We start from the raw sequence: 8729 nt of genomic DNA, 5'->3' as shown, positions 1-8729 counted from the left end.
TACCGTTACTTGATTATCAAAGCAAACAAAGTCATTCAAATTAACCTATGATCTCAAACCAGTTAAAGATTAAGGTAACAATATACATACTTAAAGTAACATCATACTTAACTATTAAGTTCACGTAAAGTTTCAACAAAGTACATGAACTTAAATTAGCATAACCAAAATGATCCAACTTAAACTGCATTTTTCTAATGCACTAATACAACCAAACAGTCATGGAGGAGCACAAACTCAACACATCATCCACATTCAAAGTTGTTCTTTCCTACCAGTTGCGTCTTCTGATTGATCAGGAGCTGTGGTCCTGCCTTGTTTTCAGGAGCAGGTGAAAGGGCTAACTGAGCTACATCCAAACATTTTATGCCATGCCTTTCCAGTGAGTGCGCAGGTGAATATGGTCCCTCTGAGCACTTGCAGAGAGTTTTGGTTCCACCAACCTCTTTTGTGTGCGTGGTCGCCCTCTGCAGGTTTGGAGTGCATCAGAGTGTCTTGTGAATGTGCTCTTGTGAATAAATTGGGATCTGACACAACACCTCCCACTTGACCTCCTGGTTGTCCAACCCAAGGAGGTCACACCAGTTCGCTTAATGTACTGTATTCAGTTGTTCCATTTTCAATTTTGTTGCTGCTCTTCAACTGGAAGCAGGACAACTATCCGTCTGACATCCCTTTGAAGAACTGTTGCAGGTATTTTGGTTAATGGCTTTTTCACCTTTTGAGTGGGCTTCACAGTTGAGACTGGGTAGCTGGGGAAGGTTCTGACATGCACATCCCTTACAATTCCTTTCTTGTCAGTGTTGACATCAACGATCCTGGCAAGTCTGAACTGACCTCTCAGGGTGTTTTGGTCAGCCAGCCAGACGACATCTCCAATGGCCACATTCCTGTGTGCCACTTGGTCCTGACAAACAGGTTTGGTCCTGCTAACTGGCTCCATTTCCTCCAAAACCGGTCAACTTCTGTTTGGATGGCTCTTAATCTCTTGTAAGAGTGGCCTTCAAAGTCAAAGGTCCCTGGATCTCCGCTGGGTCCAGTCCTTCTAAGCAGAAGTGAATTTCGGCTGATGTATTCTACACAGTCCTCCCGGCTCTGAGTCCTGGCATCAATAGGTCTTTCATTGGTGAGGTTGGAAGCCATATAAAGGAAGGTTTGAAACTCACCCCATGTGAAGACTCCATTACCTCCCAGATTGTGCAAAGCCCGCTTCACCGTGCAGACAGCAGCTTCAGCGGCTCCGTTCCTGTGAGGCGAGTCTGCTGGATGGATTTTCCAGCTCCATTCTGTGCCGTGTTTGGAGGCTTCATTTTCAAGCTTTGACTTTTCCAATTGGTCCAGAAACATGTAGAGCTCTTTGAGGGCTGGTCTGGCTCCAACAAAGTTCTTTCCAGGATCCGACCACAGTTTCTTTGGATGCCCTCTCAGTGCTGTGAATCGTTGGTAGGCCAACAGGAAGCCTTCAGCTGACTGGTCACTGACAAGGTCTGTGTGCATAGCTCTGGATGCCATGCAGCAGAAGACAATTCCCCACACTTTGAGCTTCACCTTCTTTCTTACCTCATCCTTCACTTCGTAAGGTCCAAATAAGTCCACTGTTGTTTACTCGAATGGATTGGCTGGTGTTATTCGCTCAGATGGAAGGCCACTCATGATCTGCTGGCATCTTCTGGCCTTGGCCTTTTTGGATGTCACACAGTTGTCAACAATCTTTTGAGCTAGTTTCCGGCCTCTCACCACCCAGGCTTTCCTTCTCATCTGGAGGAGTGTACCTGCAATTTCTTCATGATTTGCTTTGTGGGCTTCTTGAGCTAGAAGAGTGGATATCCATGATGTGCAAGGCAAGATTGGTACTGCAGTTTTTTCTCCATTAAAGATTTGGAACCTTCCTCCACAGAGCAAAAGTCCGGTGTTTTCATCTCTGACCACAGCAAGTCTGTTGAGTGTAGTGTTTGGAAAGGTTATCTCCTCTTGAGACGCAAGGAAGAGATCCCTGAGCGCATCTTCACGCTCCCTGACGGAAAGTGCAGGTTCTTTGGCTCTGGACCTGATCTTTTGGGCTGAAGGAATTCCTTCCACCTTTGGCTTACTTGTGGCTGAGGTTCTGGCCAGCACGTTTCTCCACTTTGTGGCAGCTCTCCACACCCAGGCAATGACTCTCGTCACCTTGGTTAAACTGCTGAACTTGCTGATGTCAAGGATTTTCCTTACTGCAGAACCAGCAGGTGGTCTCCGGACTTGGATTTTGTGTTCTTCTCCACTAGGGCTGCTTTGCAGGTCAGGTGGAAACATTTTCACCTGTGCCCAGGTCAGTGCTGCTGTGAAACATTTCCTTTGGAGCTTGTTTATACCTTCTTTAGCATATGCAGCAACGTCTTTGGCTGATTTTGTCGGCCACTCTTCCACAGGTCGTTTCAGAAACTCTGGTCCATTTTGCCGCAAAGAGTCCTCTTTGAGGTCTTCTAGGGTTTCTCCTCTTGTTTTGAGGTCAGCAATGTTCTGCTCACCTGGAATCCAACTCCAGTCTTCAACAGATGTGGACTTCTGGATCTCTCCAACTCTGTTTGCGAAAAAGGTCTGGTACCCATAGCTGTCTCTTTGGATTGCTCCCAGCACGGTTTGACTGTCCAGCGGATGGAGCCAACGTTCAACTTGCATTCGACTGTGCTTTTCGATGTATCTTCTGAGTCTTGCAGCGAAGACAGCACCACAGACCTCAGCCTTCACTGCTTCTCCCTTTTGGTCAAGTGGTGTGAGCTTTGCTTTGGACTCGACAAGCCGGACCAGGATGCCTTGTTCGGTTTCCCATCTGAAGTATGCAACAGCTCCATAGCTCTGGTCACTTCCATCTGAGAAGGTTATTCCCCAGGGTCCTCCAATCCTTTTGACTGGTGTGAGGCTTCTGTGGAAGGTTATTTGGTTGAGGCGTGTATATTCCTCAAACAGGTGGATGGCTCAGGACAACGGGTATAATGACGCAGTCAGATGACACATCAGGACAACAGGTATAATGACGCAGTCAGATGACAAATTGGGACAACAGGTATAATGGCGCAGTAAGACAACACATCAGGACACCAGGTATAATGACGCAGTAAAATGACACATCAGGACAACAGGTATAATGACGCAGTAAGATGACAGCCAGGACGACAGATATAATGACGCAGTAGGATGAAACATCAGGACAACCGGTATAATGACGCAGTAAGATGACAGCCAGGACGACAGGTATAATGACGCAGTAGGATGACACATCAGGACAACAGGTATAATGACGCAGTAAGATGACAACCAAGATGACAGGTATAATGACGCAGTAGGATGACACATCAGGACAAAAGGTATAATGACGCAGTAAGATGACAAATCAAGGGTCTGCACACACTCACCAACACACACACAGATACAGACACACATAAATAATGATTTATATTATATTTGTAAAAGTCTATATTTTATTTTTCTAGGAAAATCCTTCTTATTATACCTTTTAAAATGAGTTATTTTTGGCTTTTAGTTATTAAATAAAAGAAACAATCAGAATCTGATGCAGTGAAAATCTTTTAAATGTTAATGTTTTCATGGTGTTCTGCCCGTGTTAAGATTATCCAGCGGTTACAGCAGTGACTAACTTTAGTATTATTGTGACTTAGTACCTCAAATGACATTCATTAAGTGATCATTGTGTAAATACTGACAAAGCAAATGAAGCGTATTTTCGAGCTCACACATAGTTAGGAGCATATTTATGAACTAACCCCCATGCCATTGTAGGGCAAAATATTTCAAAATAAGACTTAAAAAAATAAGAGAGCGGTGCATTTAGTGTCGTGGTGCCTGAACAGTATTACTCACATGGTTGAGTTACGTCATGTGGGGGAGGGAGTTGGGTTATTACAATGCACAGTTATTTTTTATTTCTATCAGGAGGATTGACAAGTTTTTCTACCCAGAATGCCCTTCTTCTTTTCGCCTGTGATGATTCTCTGCCCGTCCTCTTGTAGTTCATCACAGCCTCCTGACAGGATGTACAGGAATTATCTATTCAAGTTATTAAAGGTTATAGCTGCTGATTAAATTCTGCTCTAAAAATATCAATTAAACATTAAGATGTAGTTACAGGTCAAAAGCTGTCACAGAGGTCACAGTGCGCTGCATGCAGGTAAAGGTAGAGAATCATCCAGCACTTCCACACAGATCATTAGAAAACAGTAAACGCAGGGCTGTCTGCCTTTACCGTACTGTAACACCTGCTACTTTGAAATCAGTGTCCTGCTGCTCAAATGTCCGGACTACTGCTGACACAGACGACTTCAGGTTGACTGTACCTTTTTGCTTTAACTCTTTCTTTTCATCAGTGTTTGAACTGAAAGTGAATTTCCTGGAACATAACACAAGCTGCGTTCTGAAAGTCGAGCTCTTATTTGCTTTTGTTCCTCAGGAGCAGAAGTCCAATTGATGTTTGTGAACACTTGGTTTACAAATGCCTTGAATACTTGATATTTGTCATTAAAAAATTTTAAAAATCAACTTTGTTTTTTGCATTTTTCTTGCAGAAACAACACTTAAGGCAGAAGCAACACACAGAAGGTTGAAAGGGTTTATTTCTGAACAGCTTCATGGCTTTCCTGAAACCACACATTGCTCTAACACTTCTACACCTACACACACACACACACACACACACACACACACACACACACACACACACACACACACACACACACACACACACACACACACACACACACACACACACACACACACACACACACACACACACACACACCAGGTCTTTAAACAACCAGTTTCATCCATCAGCAGAGGTGATACACAAAGCTGTAACAGAGTGTGCTGTCGTACAGTATAACCAGTTTGAAGGGAGTGAACAGTTACATTCGAAGTGATCCGAGCGTGTGCAACACTATACTGTGGATGATCAAAGCACTACATCATACACCACATGATTACCTGGTGACATCTCCCAAAAAAAAGTTACACAATAAACATTTTCACCATGGTGATTGTGAGATAATTTCCTGTACTTTAAAAATAAAACACTGCATGTAGTGACAAACGTGCGACTCAGTAGATAGTGCCCTGTGAAGAAAAAGTTACTGCTGCTGTCGATAAACTCAGATGATTCTTGTTAAACTGTCACATGATTGTCCAAAATGTCTGACACTATTAATCGTATATGATTTAAAAAATGATAAGAAAAATTCCCTTGTGTAGATTTTAAAATCATTTCTAATAAATAACAGTTATATTTTGCACTTATTGATGTTGATTCTGTAACTTTTTCCAGAAGTGACAGCCCAGTTCTTGTCTCAGTTTAAAAAGGTGTCGGTAGAAATAATCAGTTTATAAAATATGATGTAACATTGGACACAAATTTCATCTCCACACTCAGTGGAAGCTGAAAGTAAATGTGCATTTGGGGTCAAATGTTGCCTTTGTCAATATAAGTGATCGAGCAGTGTTCTGTTGGGTCCTGTTGCCGGGCAGATTTCTGATTAATGGATTCTGTAGCGTACCTAAAGCTAATGCTAACCACTCATTCAGATGAACTGGTTTCACCACTCACACTTGTTTTCATAAAAACATATATTAAAAACATCAATGGTGTTATCATGTGGGATTAATCTTTTTAATCCCAACGCTCAAGTTTAGCTGCATTAAGGCTTTTTCTTTTCTAAATATATATTTAAAGAAACATAACACTGTTCACAAATAAATGTAGGCACCTGTAAAAAAATAAACAATTACTTTAATACTCATTATACAACTCTGACTGAGGTGGCATCACTCGCCTCTGCTCTCGGCAAGCTCATCTCCCAATCACTGTGTCTCTGTGTCTCTATGGCGACCAGCAGCTCATTGGCTGGCTGGCCGGCACCTGCGTCTGCCTCAGAGGGTCTGATTGGAGGATGGAGGCAGAGACCCACTGCCCTCGTAGTCCAAGGTGAGGGGCAGCGCAGTCTGAGGCAGCACCTGCAGTACCAGCCCGACACTCTGAGGGGAGCTGCTCTGTGTGGTGGGGGGGCTCCCGGGGGTGCTGCTCTGCACCTTGGGTCTCAGAGTCTGCGAGGAGAAAGGGAGGTAGCCTTGGTCCTTGAAAATGTCCTCCTCTTCTTCAAGGTCCAGGCCCAGGCCGAGACCCTGAGGGCCGGTGTCCTGTGTGGGGCCCTGCAGGCTGTTGTGAGTGCGCAGCAGTCTGTCGTGTCGCGTCTCCAGCTCCGTCAGTCCGTTCCCGCTGAACATGTCTCCCTCTATCTCCTCCAGCTGCTGCGCCCACATGTCGCTTTGGAACAGTCCGTCTCTCCTTGGACCCAGTGATGATGCTGTCGCCAGTGACGCTGACATGACAGACCCCCCAGGTCTGTCCTCTAGTCTCTCAGGAAGGTCGTTGACAACAGATTCCAGTTTCCATTCCAGTGTGGACCTGGGTGTGGGTGGTGCTGGTGGCGTTTGGCTGGGGGCGGGGGTGGTGGGGCGAGCCTCTGTTTCCAGGCCAGGCCAGACGTTGCTGGCTGAGGCCGACTCTTCTCCACTGCCCTCTTCAAGGCCTCCACCCCCGGCCCCGGAGCCCAGCTCTGGCAGGGTGGAGTCGTCGGGCTCGTGGGTTCGGTTGAATTTGTTTAAAACGTGTCGCAGTGCAAACATATTATCTACATCCTTCTGGAAGTTGGCCCAGTTGTCTGGGCTGGGGTTGTAGTCAGGCCTACATTCATAAAGGCTTTCGTTTATGCTATACAGATCCTCCAGTCCCTGCCAGTTCACCTCCTCGTCCATCAAATTGGGCAGCTTAACCTTGTCGTCCGTCCCATGCGGGCTGTGTGCTGCCAGAGAGAAAGAAAATAGGAGACTGTGAGGATGTGGACAAAAAGAACAGGGAGCTCTTTTCAAGTTTACTCAGACACCATGCAGTCATGCCCAGCCTCCGGCCCTCACTACAGCAGCCAGCTCCATGAGGTTTGAAGCCCCAAACAACACACACGCACACAGAAAACTTCATGTACACACTTCAAAGCTGCATGAGATAAACTAAGTACACACAGCACCCACACTAAGCTCAAGCCATGAGTAGTGCAAACACATGCCGCCTTAGAAATTCACATGAGAAAGACTGAAACGAAAAAATATTTAATGATCCATCATAAAAGACTAACACACTGAGCTGCACAAGAAAAATATGATGGCATAGTTAATTAAAGGCCTGGACTGGATTGAAATGCAAAGTCAGGCAACCTGGAAAAAAGAACTAAACAGCAGAAGAAGAGAAAAGAAAAGAAAACAACAAAACAAGTGTATAAAATGAGCTCGTTGCTGAACGTGTATCCACAGAATACAAAACAAAATGCTTTAAGAAACAGAGGCAAATGAAAGAAAATCGCAGCAAAAGACTTAAGAGTTCAGTTTGATGTCTGCAAGTAAAAACTGAGAAAAATAAGCATCAGTGTCAGTTCAGGTTCAGTTCTGAGATCAGTGTTCGTGTTTCTACAGCAGCTAGAGAACGGAGATGTTTGGACGTAGGCTGAGGGACTCACAGGAAGGAGAGGCTTGGTCTCCTCTTTGACCACTTTCGGTGCTGCTGCTGCCTGGTAAGCAGGTGCCAGAAACAGAGGTCAAAAGGGGGCAGAGGTGAGTGGGAGGACAGAGAGGTCATAGCAACTCCATTGTCCAATCTACCACAAGCTAATGTCCATGAGAATGTCGTGATGCACTGTGAAACTAATGTGATGGTCACTGATTGTGGAAATGGCTGACATGGCATGGAGGGTGACAATGAAGGAACAGTTCTGATATTTTGGGAATTTGCACGTTTGTTTTCTTTTCAAGAGTGTGAAGACTGTTATATCTGTCAGGTAAGTACATGTATAAAACCAGTTAGCTTAGCTTAGCTTAAAGACAGGAAGCAGTGGGTAACAGCTAGCCTCACTAGTCTGTCAAAACAATTCAAGACAAAACACAATTTTGTTACTGTTTTTACAGGGGAGTCAGGCTAGCTATTTCTCCGTGCTTCCAGTCTTTGTGCTAAGCTAAGCTAACTTTCCCCTGGCTGTAGCTCAATGCATATACTTAACAGGCTCATAATAGCAGGGGAAAACAACCAGCCACACTGCTTGGTAAACACACAAATCGTCATGTTTATATGACAGTTTTTACAGGGGAACCAGGCTAACTCTTAGCCACTGTTTCAAATCATTATTCTAAGCTAAGCTAACTTTGTCCTGGCTGTAGCTCCATGCATGAACTTAACTGGTTGATAATAGCAGGGTGAAACAACCAGCCAGACTCCTTGGTAAACACACAAATCTTCTTCATGTTTACGTGACAGTTTTAACAGGGGAATCAGGTTGTTTGCCACTGCTTCCAATAATTATGCTAAGCTAAGCTAAGCTAACTTTCCCCTGGCTGTAGCTCAACACATGTACTTAACTGGCCAATAATAGCATGGGGAAACAACCAGCCAGACTCATTGGTAAAACATACATCTTTATGTAACAGCTTTTGCAGGGGAATCTGGCCAATTCTTAGCCACTGTGTCCAATCATTATGCTAAACTAAGCTAACTGTTCCCTGGGTTGTAGCTATTTGCATTTAGTTAACAGACAGATAATAGCAGGGGAAACAACTAGCCCAGGTATTAACACATTTTAACATTTTTAACTACAGTATAACGTAAATTTGCTTTTTCTACACAGCTAAGCTAAGCTAACCAG

General features: G+C 44.4%; 1 pseudogene; it reads right to left on the bottom strand.

Annotated features, from left to right (window-relative positions):
* Positions 1–5745: 5745 nt before the first annotated feature.
* The window catches only part of LOC138596270 (uncharacterized), a 93743-nt pseudogene continuing 90759 nt past the window's right edge, over positions 5746–8729 (bottom strand).

Source organism: Semicossyphus pulcher, unplaced genomic scaffold (genome assembly GCF_022749685.1).
Source record: "Semicossyphus pulcher isolate SPU_LCO1_2020_fin unplaced genomic scaffold, fSemPul1.0.p SCAF_18, whole genome shotgun sequence".
Taxonomy (NCBI): Eukaryota; Metazoa; Chordata; class Actinopteri; order Labriformes; family Labridae; genus Semicossyphus; species Semicossyphus pulcher.
This window is presented reverse-complemented; position numbering and strand designations above follow the sequence as displayed.